At 39.1% G+C, this 17,512-nt stretch overlaps 1 protein-coding gene across 1 annotated transcript in view; it reads left to right on the forward strand.

Annotated features, from left to right (window-relative positions):
• The first annotated feature begins 929 nt into the window (after positions 1-929).
• Positions 930-17,512, forward strand: part of cul1b (cullin 1b) — a 99,491-nt gene continuing 82,908 nt past the window's right edge. Inside the window, exon 1 of the mRNA XM_059972413.1 lies at positions 930-1,086. The gene's annotated coding sequence lies outside the window, so the exon portion shown is untranslated. The remainder of the gene's footprint in view (positions 1,087-17,512) is intronic.

A 17,512-nucleotide genomic window follows, 5' to 3' on the forward strand; every position in this document is an offset into this window, starting at 1 on the left:
CAATAACTTTTGAACTCGACAAATTTTTGCTAATGAGGATGAATGGGACTATGAATCAAATTTGAATCAATAATATTAAGGTGTGAGCATTAAAATGGCACAACAAGATGCTGCTCCACATGTTCAATGATCCTTATTCAGTCTTAACATTCAATGCTGTCTGTGTGGAGTTTGCACCTCCTGTGACTATGTGGCTTTCCTCTGAGAATTCTGGTTTCCTCCCACATCTCAGAGTCATGTAGGTCTGTAGTTTTAATGTACATTACAAATTATCCCTACTATGTAGGTGAAAGGTAGTATCTGGAGGGAGTTGAAGGGCAAGTGGAGAGAATAAAATGGGGTTCATGTAGATAATGGTGTGAATTTATTGGGCCTGTTTCAGTGCAGTATGACTGAGATATATTCCAACAGAATGGGGAACATCGTTTTATGGGCTGTACAACCTAATTCTCATCTAGGTGTTGATTCTGAGCGAATAGTGTCTTTAGGTCTACTTTAAAGTAACACATCAGGTTTGATCATTTGTTTCTAGTTGTCGTAAGCAGCACATTATTTGGCAAATTCAATATACTGTAGCTGAACGCCAACAAGTTTATAGAGCAAAATGGAACAGTTTGTTTTATTAGGGAACGGCATTGTGCAGTCAAACTGCAAACTTCGTCGATAGTTTTGTTCATGATTTTATTAAAATGATATTGCATCAGAGTTTATTTTAAAATCGCACTACCTCGAAGGGATTTATCTTCACTAAACCAGTTATTTCACCGAGAGATGCAGCTCTTCGCAGATGATCTTGATTTGTGTCTGTGTGTATGTTCAGGAATAACAACGTGCGCTTGCTTCGCAGACCTGTTGTTATAGATGTAAAAAAACACCGAAGGAGGCTTTAACTACTGGTGTCGCAGCTACAACTTGGAGCCAGAGTGAGCGCGGGAGGCTGGGAGCAGCGGAACTCTTGTTTGTGGAGTTTGTTGCAGGCGGAAGGCGGGTAGCGCGGAGCCTGCGGAGTGAAGGTGCTGGGTCGGTCGGAAAATTAAATAGCTGGAAAAGGAGGCAAAGCGGCTGGGAGCCGGCGACGGGGCGATGGTGAGTACAGGACTTGGCGGGGTGGACGAGAAGGAAGAGAACGGGTAAGGTTGGGGCGGAGTCGGTGCCCCAGGACCCGGCCCGATTCCTCCTGACTCACGGTGACTCGAGCTGGTGGCCGGAGGCCGGGCCGCCGCCATGTTGTGTCGGCAGCGCCCGAGCTCTGAGCTGCAGGCCTGGGAAACGCCGGCTCCGAGGGTTGCCGGTCATGCATCACGGGCTTGGCGTGGAGGGGAGTGGTGAACCGTTATATCGCATTTATTGAAAGGCCCCCAGGACTGAAGACGGCTGTGTAACTGGGCGCCTACATCGAGGGGGCAAGGGGGTCTGGCTGTGGCTGGGAGAGCCGGAGGAAACCTAGGCCCAGGCCTTCCTCGTGCTTATTGCGCATCAACTGGCAACCAAGCGACTGCCTCTGGCTGTTCCCGCACACCTCGCCTGCCGTCCGCAGCTTGGCTTCCGTTGACTTGGGTCTTTGTGCGAGAATGGGCTGTGTGATTCTTGATATACTGGCAGCACCGTCTCCCGTTAACGTACTGGCAGCCGTGTTAAGTGAAATGCCTGGATGGCCGGATAGGATAGTACGGGGGCGGTTTAAATGGAACCCTGGCTCTGCAACCTCCTTATTTTAAACGGATTTTGAATGATAAACATCGCTTAGTTGCCAGCATAAATTATGAAGTTTTGACTGAAAGAGTTCGATTGTCTGTCCTGACCGTAATATTTTTTTTCCAAATTTTTGGAAATTTCATAATATTCTATAAAGCAGCCTAAGGTTTTAGTTTTATTAATGTTTATGTTCTCAGGAACATTTTTAACTCTTTAACTACTTAAGCGGGTAATTATAAACTTTATCGTGGTTAATTTTGTGTGTTTTGAAAGTAATTTAGCACGTGTTAAAATACAGTAATAATGCTTACAACTTTTGTTCATTATCTACACATTGTAAAGTAATGATATGTCATGTTTTATATTTAAATCAAGTTAACGTTAACATTAACCATGCTACAAAAACACTAATGTACTTACTGGAAGGCTAGGCTACAGTTATGCACAGAAAAACAGAGTTCAATGTTTCAGGTTGCTACCTTTCATCAGATCTAATGATGAGCGTGCTTTCCATCTGAAGCATTAACTCTGTTTTCTTTGAGGGTTTCCAACATTTTCTGCTTTTATTTCCAATTCTCAAATCAACAGTACCCCGTGTATGCAAAGCTTTTGAACTTGAACTCTTCTGTCCTCCTTGAGGATAAAGGAAAAGTTACAAACCTGTGGGATCATTTGATTTATGACATTTGTTGTGATTTATAAGCTATTTTGATTTACTAGACAGTTTCTGTGTAACCATCAGTAATCTAATGAGTTAAATAAAAACAGAAAAATGACCAAGACTTAAATCAGGGAGTGTCTGTGAGGAGAAAAGGTTGATGCATTGGTGCATTTAGCATTGCTAGAGATGTAACTAAACCCATAACAAATGAGAAAATCTGCAAGTGCTGGAAATCCAAGCAATACACACAAAATGCTGGAGGAACTCAGCAGGCCAGGCAGCATCTATAGTAAGTGAGTACAGTCAGTATTTCGGGCCGAGACACTTCAGGTCTCACAACAATCTGCTTGACTCTTAATTCTGAAACAAACCACTTTATTGTAATGTCAGTGTCTGAACTGAAGTGATAGCTTCAACTGAACTGACTTCAGTGGTTAGAAACATGTTGGAGTCTTATTAAGGATGAGGTTTTGGGGTATTTGAAGGCATATAACAAAATCAGCCAGAGTCAGCATAGTGAAGGTGAAATCTTGCCTGACAAATCTATTGGAATTCTTTGAAGAAGTAACTGGCAGGATGGACAAAAGAGAGTCAGTGGATGTTTATTTCAGAAGTCCTTTGACAAGGTGCTGTTTATGGGGCTGCTTGACAAGATAGGAGCCTATGCTATTACAGGAAAGATACTAGCATGGATAGGCGCTAGTTCCTAATTCCTCCACCCATCTTTGCACTGTCCACAAACTTGGCCACAAAGTTGTAAATTCCTTCATCCAAACCATTGACGTACAAGGTGAAAAGAAGAGGTCACAACACCGACCCGTGTGGAACTTCACTAGTCACCAGCAGCTGACCAGAAAAGGCTCCCTTTATTCCTGCTCTCTGCCTACTGCCAGGTAGTGTTGAGGAAGCAGGGTGTCTGCAGGAGGTTTTATACAGTTTGGGAGAATGGGCAAAGAAGTGGCAGAAAGAATATAGTGTATATAAATGTGTGGTCATGCACCTTGATAGAAGGAATAAGGGTGTGAATTATTTTATAAAAGGGGAGAAAATTTTAAATCAGAGGTGGAAAGGGACTTGGGAGTCCTTGTGCAGGATTCTCTAAAGGTTAATTTACAGGTTGAATCCTTGCAAAGGAAGGCATATGCAATGTTAGTGTACATTTTGAGAGGACTAGAATTTGCTGAGTCTTTATAAGGCATTGGTCAGACTGCAGTTGGAGAATTGTGAGCAATTTTGGATTCTTCATCTAAGAAAAGATGTGCTGGCATTGGAGAGGGTCCAGAGCAGGTTCATGAGAATGTTCCCAGGAATGAATAATACAGGAGTTTTTATTGGCCTGGGCCAGTACTTGCTGGAGTTTAAAAGAGGAGGGGAGGGTGGGGGAGAATCTCATTGAAATCTATTGCAAGTCCTTGATAGCCTGGATGTGAAGAGAATGTTTCTGTAGTGGGGGAGTCTAGGACTACTGGAAGAATCGAGGGGCATCCATTTAGAACAGATGAGAAAGAATTTCTTTAGCCAAGTGGTTGGTGAATCTGTGGAATTAATTGCCACAGATGACTGTGTAGGCCAAGAGATTGGGTATATTTTAAGGCAGCGGTTGATAGGTTCTTGATTAGTAAAGGTGTCAGAAGTAATGGGGAGAAGGCAGGAGAATAAAAGTTGAGAGGGATAATCAGCCATGATGGAATGGTAGAGCGGCTTGATGGGCCGAATGGCCAGATTCTGCTCCTGCGTCTTATGGTCTGTGGTCCTATAATCCCCATGTTAAAACAATTGGACCACTGGGAATCAATCCAAGTAAATTCAGATCTAGCTCTAAATATCTTGCAGTTTCTACCTTGTGAAAATCCTGGGACAAGTATGTACACTGATCTCACGGCTTAGTCAAGTAACAGCTTGGCATCATCGTATTTACAGAATTATGTCTGCAACATTTCAAACTTATTCATAGTCCTTGAGGAGGAAGCTTGTCTAGGAAGCCTCCAGGTTGACTTCTGATCTCATGAGATGCCAAAACACCTGGTGAAATGTAAGACAAGAAAACTCCTGATTACCTATTAATAACCCTCAACTAATGAATCAGTGCTGGAGCACTTTGAACATCACTTGTCAGAAGCACAAAAAGTTGCTTGGGCATGGGATATGCTGGGGACTTCAGTCTTCATCATCAAGAATTGCGCAGTAGCAACACCATTGACAGGTAACAGAGTCCTGAAGGACATGGCTACCCAGACTGAATCTATCTTAATTCATTTTCCCTAGACACCCATAAGATGTTTGTTACTTTCAGGCTGAAGAAATTGCTTTTCAAATTTGCTTTGAATGACTGGCTCATATTAAGATTAACTCCTGTCTGTATTTATCCCAATCGAGAGGAAACATCATCCCTGCTTCTAATCTGTCAAGTCTCTTTAGATCTATGTTTCAATTAAATCACCTTTTATTCTTTTAAACTTGAGTGTATAGTTTTGGTTCCTTAACCTCTCAATGTATGACAGACTCACCATCTTAGGGTCAATCTGGCAATCCTTTGCTGCACACCCTAAACATAAGCATTGTTTGTACAGATACCAGATGTACAAACACTATTCTGGTGCACAGTTCTGGTGTCCTTTCTATGAATTGGACCTGTATCCCACCTGGCCCTACATAATCAAAAGGAAAGACTGTTCCTACAATGAGGCTTAACATTTCCATTTCCTTCCTTTACTTGATGTATGTGCATGTTATCTTTTTAATCATTTGTGTGCAAGGGCACAAATCTCTCTGAACACCTGCTCTTCTCAAACATGCACCATTTTAAAACCATTCTGCCTTCTACTTTTTCTACTCGTGGATAATCTTGCATTATTCCCATTACATTCCATTTGCCATGTTCTTGTCTCATTTACTTAACCAATATCTTCATGATCTCCCTGTGTTCTTCTCACAGTGTATGATGTCACCTAACTTTGTATTATTGCTGTATTTGGACAATGAGATCAAGAGCAATATATCCAAGTCACTGATGTAAATTTTGAATGGCTGTGGCATTAGCACTGATCTCTGCTGCACCTAATTTGATATGTTCTCCAATCTGGGGAAAAGATCCATTTGTCTTGTTGTTTTTTTGCCTGTTAACCCATCTTCAACCCACCCTGGTGCACACCTTTATTCAAAATGCTTGGGGCTGAAAGTGTTTCGGATTTTGGAATATATAATTGGTTGGTGCAGCTGTAACGTAACCCAGTTCCCCTCGGGATCGATACAGTATGTCTGTCTGGATTGACATAATTTCCAACTGAATTTACGTACTGGTAAGCAGTCTTTGCTTGCTCATATTCATCAGACATGTACTTAATAAAAAATATGTACCTTTTTAATACAATGAAAATACAATGCGTGCAGGATAACAAAGCTGCATAGTAGCTTCGGGAGAATACCTGAATCAGTTGTTGAACAACAGCAAACAATGGCTGGCTTTCAATCTCCACCTACAATGCTGTGCTTTCATTAAAAGGTTTATTTGTATTTTACTTTCTTAAGGTTTTATGTAAAGAATTAAAACAATCAGTATTATAAATCTGTTCTGGTGTTAGATTTTCTCAGCAGCAATCTTCACAAATCCATTAATGAATTTCTCTCGTGCTTCGTTACTAGTAGACACTTTATCTTTAAAGTTTTTTAAATTCTTTAAAAATTAACGCCTGCTTTTTCTTAAATTTCTGCGACCAGCCTGCTGGATATTCACAATTTTCACTGTCGTGATAGATCTTTGCTTGTTTCATGATCAGCATACCGTTAACCTATGTATGTTCACTCCACTGATGATACATAATCAAGATCTTCATTTTCTTTTGCTTTATGCACTGTTTTTCTATTTTCATTAACTTTTCATTACACGGGTTAGGTTACTTCTCAGACTTGCTGTGATGTGCAGAGAATTGCACATTGCCTGGGAACCTTCACAGTACCTTGTGGAATTTTACATAAGGGGTGTTCAACATGTATGTTACCCCCAACCCTATGCAGTCTTAATAATGTTTAATAACTGCTTAAGTTGAAACTTAACAAGGGCCACCTGGAAGTTCATATATGCCACCTATCTGGTTTTAAATTATACTTTAAAACAGAAGTCTAATAGATTTGTCAGATGTGAGTTAAGAGCATGATGAATGCTTGACCTTGTCCTTGGCAGTCTTTGAATGCATCAGCCCATGACAGCATTGACAGGAGTGATTGCCACATAGTCTTTGTGGAAAGCTGATGACAAGCTGTATGATGTGCAGCACTGTCATTATACTAAATGAATGGTCTCAGGATAGCTCAAAGCTGGACATCCACAACAGACTGCAGATCATCAGTAGCAGCAAAGTTTTTTCATGTGGTCCAGCATATTCCTTATTCTAATGTTTCTATCAGCTGGGGGGATCAACAGTGGCTCAATGATGATTGTTGCAGTGTATATTGAAAGCAGCACCTGGCATTCCTAAAAAAATTTGGTATCAGTCTTGTAATACTGTTTCATAGGACTAAGTTAAGCAATGGATCACATCTAAACTCTGCAGTCAATAACACAAAATATTGGGAGAAGATGCTCCAAAAGTATCTGCATTATTAGTGATAACAGCTCCCAACAATAGGCCTGTTCTGTCAGAAGTCCCAGGTGGGCAATCATGTCTGCTTCCTCCTAAAATTCCATCTTCACTGAGGCCATTGTTTACTCAGTTGATTCACTTTGTAATTCAAAGAAATGGACAATACACTGGATAAAGCAAAATTTATCTGGACAACATTCTTTTAATAATAAATGAACTAAATTGAATGAAAAATTTTTATTTTGGTCAGTACAAACATAACAAAAAGCATAATTTTCAATGATTTCATAAAACAAAATTAAGTAATAAAAATCTTTAAAACAGACTGAAAGGGTGTAGGCTGAAGCTACAGCTTATTATGCCTACCCCTCTTACTTATACAGCATATTTGGTGTCAATCATCACATCAAAACAAAAAATTTCATAGTCTTTTAACACAAAATCCAATTCCAAGTATCATTTGTTTACATCCATTCATTTTAAATCATGTATATTTGTTCATTAAATTATTTTTAAATAATATTTTAAACTTATTAAAAAGTTATTAAACTTGGTGCATGTTTTTAAATTTTCACTACAGCTGTTCCATAGATTTCACCCCTCTGACTGAAATACTATGATTATTTAAAGTAACTGCTACTCAACAATATAGAAAATTTACCTGTTATATCATGTTCATTAAAGCAGGCCAGATTATTTCCAGCTAATTACTGACCAATCTTTCTGCTTTTAGTCATTAGAAAGGTGATTGAAGGCATCCTCAAGATCATTTGTATCAAGGAGCATTTAGTCACCAAACTCCAGCTCACCAGTGCAGTGTGGATTTTGCAAAGACTCCAGACTTCACTGCCTTGGTCCAAACATGGAGTTCCAAAGGTGACATAAGGTGGCTGTTCTTGACATCATGCAGCACTTGTCTGAGTTTGAAAGTGAATGAGTTCTGCTGAAAGTGAATTCAATTGGCATGAAAGGGAATGCATTCCTACTAGTTGAAGTGACACTTTGCAGAAAGGAGCACATTATAGGCTATTGGCAAATAATAATCATGCCATGGAAGTGACGGATAGTGATCATCTCCAATAGGAGAGTGTGTAACCATCTATCAGTCAGGCATCTCCAGGCATTTTATCATTACCATGGCCCATGAAATCAGCATCTGGTGGTTACCTTTGACCAAAACTCAACTGAAACAGTCACATAAATTGTACGACTACCTTGGCAGCTCAGAAACTGATATTCTGCAACATATGACGTGATCAAGGCACCTCAAATCTACGATGTCAGTAGTTTGTTGAAATACTCTCCATTTGCCTGGATGAGTGCAACTCTGTTCAGAAGCATCAAGGACAAAGTTTGATTGCCAAAGATGCTCATTCCTTCCACTACTTGTACACAGAGGCTCAGGTATGCACCATCTACAGTATGCATTTCATTTATTCATCTGGCCTATTCTGACTTGATCTCCTAAATCCATAGCCTCGAATGAGTGACACAATGTGATGCATGGAATTGCCTGCAGTCTCCTAAGTTGTACAGCATTGTGATCTGGAAGTAAATCTCTGTACCTCCTTTGTCACATGGTCTAAATCTTGCTGCAACTTCCTATCCAAGCACATTAGGAGCATTTTCACTAGTACAGGATTTATTGAAGAAGGCAGCTCAGCTTCACTCTTTGAGTATGGCTAGTGTTCTTTTCTCTAGCTTGAAATATTCATACTTTTTAAAAAAAAAGTGTCAGATGAGTGAATGTTTGGGGATTAATGATAGCAGGTCCCAATGATAAACTGAAGCATTTTCAGTCTTGGTGCTATTTAGATGATCAACTCTGCTATGTCCTGAAATTCCCACCTTCACAAGTCATTCTTTGATGAGTTTGATTCACTTTGCAATGCCATGAAATGACTTGTAACTCTGGATAAAGAGTAAAGACTACCCAGCCAACATTCTGATTTTAGTACTAATGTAAATAATTTGGGTGTTCCATGGCATAATTAGTGATGCGCAGTCTGACTATAGTTTTGAAAGGTTCAGTACAACTTCCTGGCTTTTGTGTTCTAATGCACAATTTATGACTCAGGATTGAGAGGCTCAACAAGTGCTGCCACACTTAAGGATTTGTGCACATGTGCATTCAGATCTCTCTGTACCTGCTCACCCTGAAGAAGTATGGCAGTTAAGGAGAATATTACTTCTCTGTATTCTTCAAGCATATAGTACTTAGTTTTTCCAACTTTCATCTGTCACCTTTTGTCCATTCATTTGGCCTATGTAGATTCACTGTTGTCACTGCCAACCCCATTCCCAAGCTTTGAGTCCTCTGTGCATTTGAAAATTTAATTTCTGCTCGTGTTTATGAAAATAAAAGGCTATGTACCTAGCTTTGACTTCAGGAAGATGACTATCTGCCATTCTTCTGTCTGAATAAACAGTCATTTACTATTATTTTGGCCTACTTCAAATCATGGTGCTACTACTACCCCTTCAGTTTTGCTGGCTATTCTTTTCTGTGGGATTGTAGCATAGTAAGTTAAAATAAGTAAGTATGTACCTACAAATTTTAGATTTGAAAATTTATCTTTGGGAAAGGTTCCTGACTAGGGAAGCATATGAAGAGGTGAGGTTAATGAAGAGCTCTATATTAATGGAATGAAACATTCAAGAAAGCTTTTCTTGGCTTAAGTTTTCACTTCTTCCCTATGGCTACGTAACTACTGAGTTTGTTGCTATTCTTTTGATTTCAGTAGTACCTGGGGAGCAATTTTAGATCCCTCAATATTTCATAAAGGCTTATCTAGACTTTGCTAAGTTTGATTGTGCACACCAAATTTAAAAGGGCTTATTTTTTTCTTCACCCTCCACTTTGTTATAATAAAATTACGTAGTATTTTTTCAGTTTTATAATGTAAAAGCTAAGTTTATTATTTGGAAGAACATTCTTGGTTGTAGATCCATTAACACTGATTATTTTATTTGTGAATTCCATGATCTTGAACACTTCTTTTATTGCCCTTACTTAAATATCCTGTACTAGAAAAAATAAAATTTAAGTAGAGCCAGAAAAATCATAATGTTTTAACTCATTTATTAAATTCTATAAATTCCTACCCTCCTCCTTCCTGTCCTTGAGCTTGTATTTTGCTGCATGCAAGTAGTTCATTGCGAGTGTCATGGACCATGCTATGCATCACTGGACTTGTGAACAGCTTGTCAATATTTCAGTATGTTGACCTTGATTGTATACCAACAGTGAAAAAAAATGAAGTAGTTTTATTTCTCCCAAACTTTTTCCACTGTTACAGTTGCAGTCAAAGATCCTTTATGGTTTGAGTTGCACTCAGGTAGCATCTATGGAGATGAATAAACAGTCAATGTTTCAGGCTTCATCAAGACTACAAAGGAAGAGGGAAGAAGCCAGAATAAGAAGGTGGGAGGGGAAAGAAGTACAATCTGGCAGTTGATTGGTGAAACCAGGTGAGGGGCAGGTTGCTGGGGGTTGGGAGAGAAGATATAACCTCTACACTTGAGTTGTGTAGGAAAGTGACGAAAGTGGATCATGAAAGAAAGGGAAAGAGGGGAGGTGGTGGGCAGGTGAAGAGAAGAGAAAGGGTGAGGGGAGCCAGAATGGGGAAATGGAATAAGAAAGTGAGGGGAAGTTACCAGAAGTTCAAGAAATCAATATTCATGCCATCAGGTTGGAGGCTTTCCAGGGGTAATATGAGGTGTTGCTCCTCCAACGTGATTGTGGCTTCATCGTGACAATAAAGGAGGCCATGGACTGGCATGTTGAAATGGGTACTGGAAGTCTAATTGAAAAGGCACTCTATGAAGCAGTCTCCAAGTTAACATCAGGATAGAGTAGATGATCCCAGCAGACTCGCAAGTGAAGTGTCTCCTCACTTGGTAGGACTGTTTGAAGCCATAAATGGTTGGTGAGGGAGGAGGTGTAGGTGCAGGTGTAGTACTTGACCTGCTTGCAGGGATAAGTACCAGGTGAGGGATCACTGTTAAGATGGTGAGGGCAGATGTTCAGGAAATGGAGGAGATCCAGGTGAGGACAGCATCGGTGGAGGTGGAAGAGAAACCCTGTTCTTTGAAAAAGGAAGACTTCCCAAAGTTTCTAGCCTCATTCTGAGAACGGATACAGCAGATACAAAGGAACTGAGAAAAGCAAATACCCAAAAACTCAATTGAATGCCTAAAATTTATACTTGGTTTCAAGAAAAATGCATTTCTTCAAGGTGAAGTTGAATTGTCCTTTTTATCTTCTGTAAGTTCATTTTGTTCAGCATATAGAACATCTTGTACACTGAACAGTGATTGTAAATTTCTTCATGCCTGTTGAGAAATCATTTTCCTTGCTTTCTTTGACACTTATGATGGTCACTATTGCATGTGTGTTAATATTGCTTGATTAATTTCATAAGTGCCAAAAGAAGTATGCAAGTCCAGCTTCATCTTGTAATAAATGCAGTTGTTCTGCAAGATTGTTGCCTTTGAAATAAACTCACTTTAATTGCTCTCATTCTGATTACCAATCTTCCCATTGAGTTCTTCAATTATCTGAAGTCTACCATTTAGTTTATCAAAACCAGGCTTCATTTTTAATGAAAAGTAATTAATTCATTCAAAAATCTACTCTGCTATTAATGAAACTTGTGAATTTATAGCAGTTTTAATATGTCATTTGTTTATTATGTTAGACAAAATATGTACATTCTCACTGTAATAAATTACAATTAATATTTCTGAGCTATAGATCCCTTGTTAGTAGAAAATGGAAGTTAATAGAATTTGGTTGTCTCAAGAACATTGTAGTTGGGTGCCTCTCATTAGTGTCTGAGTACTTTCAGAGTTTTGTTTTTAGCTCTGAAGATGATTACAGGGACAGTCCAGGTGATTGAAGTCCTGACTTGGGAATCCACCCTTGTGCAAATATGGTTTTAAATAATTTTTCAAAGCAATAAAATGTTTTGCGGTATTCATTAACAACTGGTTACTGTGCATTTTCCATTAGTTTAATTATGGGCAGTGTTGTGGTGAAATGAATTATAGGAAGTGTATGCAGAGCAATGTGATATGGGTAGCTTTCTAATTTAAAGGAAAATTGGCTTGAAGATAGTTCTCATGAATGGGACCCATATGTAATATGGAGACTGCCTCCACTTCATTTTGATAATTTAAATGGTAAGCTCCAGATCATTGAGAAATTTTAGTAATGCAGTTTATCCAAGTAATGTTGAAGGTCCATATAATTTGAAGAACTCAGTACACAGTTTTTACTGAAAACCAGGGTTAAGAAGAAATGGTAAACAAAACCAGTATTGCACAATAAAATGTTCAGTAGCTTTTTATATTGTGAGAACAACAAACTAATTGTATATTTCATAATATTACTATACTGTATGGTATAAGGATGACTTAAGTAACCACTGTACATATGTTTCCAGGCATACTTAGCAAAAGGTAATTAAACAAAGGTGTATTTAGATGCCTCAAATTATTTCAGTATGTATCATACTCCCCTTTTGCATTTCTCTTGTTCAATTATTCTTCATAGATTTACCATACCAAAGTTTTCAAATAGATGAGCATAACATGACAAAGAAATTAAACTATTGAACTTTGTTTTGTGTCAATGTTATAGTTGCTAAAGCCATTATTGAGCCTTGGCATCTGAGAAAATTGATGTAGGGGAGCAAAGTCAATGTAGTAGTAGTAAATTAAATAAAAATCCCGATTTACAAGTTTTATAGAATTTAGAGTTTAAGCCTATATTATTAATAAAACCTCACAACTTGAAATGTATAGCTAGCTCTTTGAAAGATCTTTGTTCTTTCCAGTTTCCTGCTCTTTAAACACAGTTCAGTAGATCTTACTTCTTTTTGAAAAGTTATTAAATCCTTTGTTAAATGATAGGGGAAACGTACTTTATGCATGCCATTTTGCATGTGGCAAAAACAATTTTTAATGAGAGTTGTTAAGGAAGTGTTCAATTAACAGTCTTCATAGAAACAGGTCTATTTTTCATGCTGAGGCCCTAATGTCAATGGTTTCAAATAGCACAAGCAGTTCAAAACTGTGCATCTGGGATATGAGTAGCATTATGATCATATTTAACTAGTCTGATCTATTATGGCCTTGCACATCCTCTTCCCCCCCCCCCCCCCCAATTTACTGGTGAGAAATCCTAATCTGAGGAATATAGGTGAGCATATCAGGAACAGACTAGGATTGTGAAGCTACAACAGTAGCAGGCTGCATTAAAGTAAATGTCCCCAGATTTTAGTCAACGATCAAAATGTCATCTCTGGCTCAGTTTCTGCTCCTGTAGTCTTGTGCTTCTGCAAAATACTTTGTTTATTCTCATGTTGAAGCTGCTATATAAAAGACTTTTAGTTACTACGCCTGACCACTGTTGTGCTTATATAGGGCAAAAACATTAGGAAAGCATTAGGTATGCTAATAGCAGTCATTCAATGTTTTATTTTTGAAGCAAAAAAAAAGAGATTCTGGAATTAGAATCTAAAGCAGAAAGTACCAGAAGTGCTTAGCAGATCAGGCAGCATCTGTGATGAATTGGAGTGAGTGGTGCTGCTTTCGCCCATTTACACAGATGGATTGAATAACTAAGGTAGCTTGGTTCCTATTATTGTCAACATTAGTTTTCAGTTTGTGTGTGCAGAAATTTCTTAGAAAGTCTAATTTGGTGCAGTGAAAGTCCACTTAATATCCTTTTTGATTGTAGTCAGTTGGTAGTCAGCACCCCCACATGCACATGGCCACTTGCATCATAAAGGCTTTCCCACTGTCATTCATGTCACATCCTTTCACACATACATTCACCCAGGTAATAGTGGCTCAGTAGGTACATTTTGGCAAGCTGTCATGGTTCATTGATCTTAATTTGGATTATGATGTGACTCATGTCAGTTACTGTATGTATGACAGAGGAGGTAACTGAAGCGTGTGATGCAGGTATCCTGGAAAACATCTAATAATGAACTCAGTAGATTTATGATCTTTCACCATTGTCCTGGGAAGGTAATCTGAAATTAATCTTACATAGGATTGTTATATGTTGACTACTAATGCCAGCACTGCAAGACTTCTGATTGTGACATCACTATTATTTATGAAGAAAACTATCTTAGTCCTTTGGGTACTTATGAAAGGCTTTTCCACAAAAAGTGGATTCAAGAATGCTCAATGGTGGTTGAGGTGATTTTTTTTTTTAAAGAATTCATTTGATTGTATTGTCATATTGTGAAATTTGATCAAAGGCATAATGAGTATGGCTTGAATTGTCTGAATCATTTAATGTTATTGTCTATATTATAACAAGAAAAGCTATGCCATTTTTTGCTTTAGCGTCAATATGATATTTTGTAAAACCTTTGATCTTTACAAGGGATCTGTCTCTCTACTTATTTCTTTTTGCCAGCATCCCCATATTATAATTCAGCAGCACAATGTTAGTTCCCAAAAGTTTGCTGGTGACACGCAGTTCTCCCTCGCATAACCACAATTGACTTCTCAATTGGCTCTAAGTTGTCAAACTGCAAACTTAACACTCAGCATTGGTCAGAAATTTCTTCCATCTAAGTTTCAGTAAAAGCAAAGCCGTTGCTTTTGGTTGCTCCTGTAGCCACCAATTTCATAATAATCTGAGACAAGGGAACAGAAGTAGATCATTTGGCCCATTGAGTCTGCTCTGCCATTCCATAATGGCTGATTTATTATCTCTGTCAACCCCATTCTCTACCTTCTCCCTGATATATCCTGAAATGCTTTTTCTTCGCAAACGTCCACAAAAAGAGAAGTGCCCCACAGAACGATTGACAGTTAAACGTGAGAACCCCAAAGTTCACCCCCCTCTCCCCACTTCCCCCCTCCTGCACATAAGAGGCAGCAAGCCAACGATCCCTTTGACCACCCCTCCAGCAAAAAAAAGTGCACCGGCTACCGAGTACAAACATGAGCTAGGTGGTAGCAAAGACACAGACCTTGAAGTTACCCCGAAGACTGGCATTTCATCCGGTATTCAACAAACCACAGGTTTTCTCCCTCTCCCTAATAAGGGAGAGGAAGTGCCCCCCATTTTCACAGTGAGTGGGAGACATAACAACAACCCGCTGGTTTATGATGTTAAAAAGTCCATTTCATCGCTTTTTATGAGCTCTGTGCCTGAAGATCGCAAAGATCTTGGATCTTTGGGCCCACAGCAAAAGATTTTCCAGCCTCCCTGACAACACATGAGTCTCCTGCCATGACATTGACCCTTGCTCCGCTCGTCTCCAGAGCCCTGAGATCTTAGGCTACCAAATACGAGCAAGACTCTCAGGCCAGACCCATGGCATGTCGAAACACAATGGCCGGTCCTGAAACCCTAAGAACAGGTCCCATTTGCACAAAGAACCAGAGTCTCCCTGTAACTCCCAAGTCAGGGTTTTCAAAAGAACCCTGAAAGGGAAAAATGAAGATATTACAGATGAAAATAGAGCTGTTTCCGAAGATGCAAGCAAAGGAGTTGCCGTTTAGCACCATCTTAACTCAGCTCCGTCTCCAAAGATCAATAACTTGCTCTCCACAACTGCCGGTAGTAATGAATTCCACAGATTCACTGCTCTCTGGCTAAAGAAATTTCTCCTTCTCTCTGTTCTCAATGGATACTCCTCTGGTCTGAGTGTTCCCTTCTCCTCTCTGACTGAACCCGGGATAGACTGTTGACAACTTGGATGTTACTTTTAACCTATGGACTATATTCAGTAAGACCATTTGTTTTTACTTCTAAGATTGCTTGTCTTTGTTTCCTTTTGAAGAGATCTTGGGAGTAGTGGGGAAGTTTCACTGGAGCAAAAGTCATGAAAGTTTATAAAAAGACTGAGATGGTGTAGTAGCAGCAGCAATGTTAACCATAGTACTCCAGAGACCCAATTTCTATTTGCACATTTTTGCTGTTTCAGTGTGCCCTTGTCCAACTCACCAAATTATCTGGTTTCCTCTCGTATGACAGAGATATACCAGAAAGTGGCTACAAGAAATTATCCCATTGTAGGTAACAGGGTAATCAGGAGGAAGAGGTTAGGGATACAAGGTAGAAAACGGAATGGATTTAGAGAGGTGTCAGATGTTTGGCATGAATTCAGTGGCATGCTTTTTTTTTAATACTCTATGAATTTCATAGATAATTAACGTTTTGCTAATTTGTATAACAATGAAAATGTAGGGGATAGTCAGTTGGAAAATTGAGGTGACACAGTTTTCCCCTCAAATTGTTATAGAACTATGGATTTGTTTACCAAAGCGCTCACTTGAGGATGTACATTTTTAGAATTGATGCTTTTTTGTGAAATGGAAACACTCTAAGAACTACCTCCAACATCATAATGGGCTTTTCAAATTACTAAGATGTATGTAGGTGCTGATGAAACTGTATTTTACCAGCAAGCCTGACATGCATTGTTTTTCTGCTTTATTTTGGCTCTTGAAGGAATATATTTATCTGGACGACATATTTAGCCCATTTTTTATACCACTTTCAGGTGCGTGCATGTCTTTTGGAAAAATAAGCATTCAGGCAGTCCTGAGGGCACAAAAGAGATGAAAAATTTCATGAGTAAAAGAACAGGTCCCATGATCTGAGCTCGAGAAAAATAATTAAGAATATTTGGATATCAGGGATATTGCGTTGAAGGGAAGGGGCTCCTTGGGAATTGCGCCCTGGAATCTAGGAACATTAGTGCCTTGCTTTAATAGTAAATGCAGTATTGAAAGCTGAATAACCTCTGTATTTGGGTGAGAAAAGGTTAGGAAGTTATTACTATTTACTTCCATAATACTGAAAGCTGTCATCAAAATACTTAAGAAATAGATAAGTTCATGCCACTTAGATTATAGAGTGAGTAAAATGAGGATGAGCTAAGATTATAGCTGATCTTTTACTTTGACATCACTTTAACTCAGTAACTTGTATTTCTTGAGTATCCAAAATTCCACCTGTCTTGATCCTGATTGTACAGTTTTTCCACAGCTTATGAACACCTGCCTTGTGTACAGCTCTACATATGAACAGACATTTGGGTGACCCAACACGTTGGATTTGCTGGCCGCTATAGTCGCCATTTGCTGGGTGGCAGCAGGGTATTTCTGTGGGCCTTTCCTCATCTGAGCAGAGCTGGGAACATTAAACAGATTTGCTAATTCACTCACTGAGTTAGTGAGACTGGCTGTTGGCCACTGTAGCCATGCTGCCTTGTTCTGTAGTCACAACTGTTTTTTTGAGACTCTTCCACTTGCTATATTCCATTTTCAACTTGGAAACTATTTGGGTTATCAAGTTCCCATGAACAGATCCCTTTCATAACTCGAGGATCTTTTTTCAGTGATTGAGCTTCCATATCTTCCTTGGAGAGGGAACTCTGAAGCTGTACTAACCTTTTGGGTGAATAAATCATTTTCTGCCTTGAACTGGGTTTTCTGGTTGTTAGAATAGGTTTTGGGAGTGTTCCTTAAATACTGAAAATCATGATGCAGGGTAGTGTGCCTCCTTAAAAAAGGGCTGAGCATGTCCACATAA

Source organism: Hypanus sabinus, chromosome 6 (assembly GCF_030144855.1).
Source record: "Hypanus sabinus isolate sHypSab1 chromosome 6, sHypSab1.hap1, whole genome shotgun sequence".
In the NCBI taxonomy this organism is placed as follows: domain Eukaryota; kingdom Metazoa; phylum Chordata; class Chondrichthyes; order Myliobatiformes; family Dasyatidae; genus Hypanus; species Hypanus sabinus.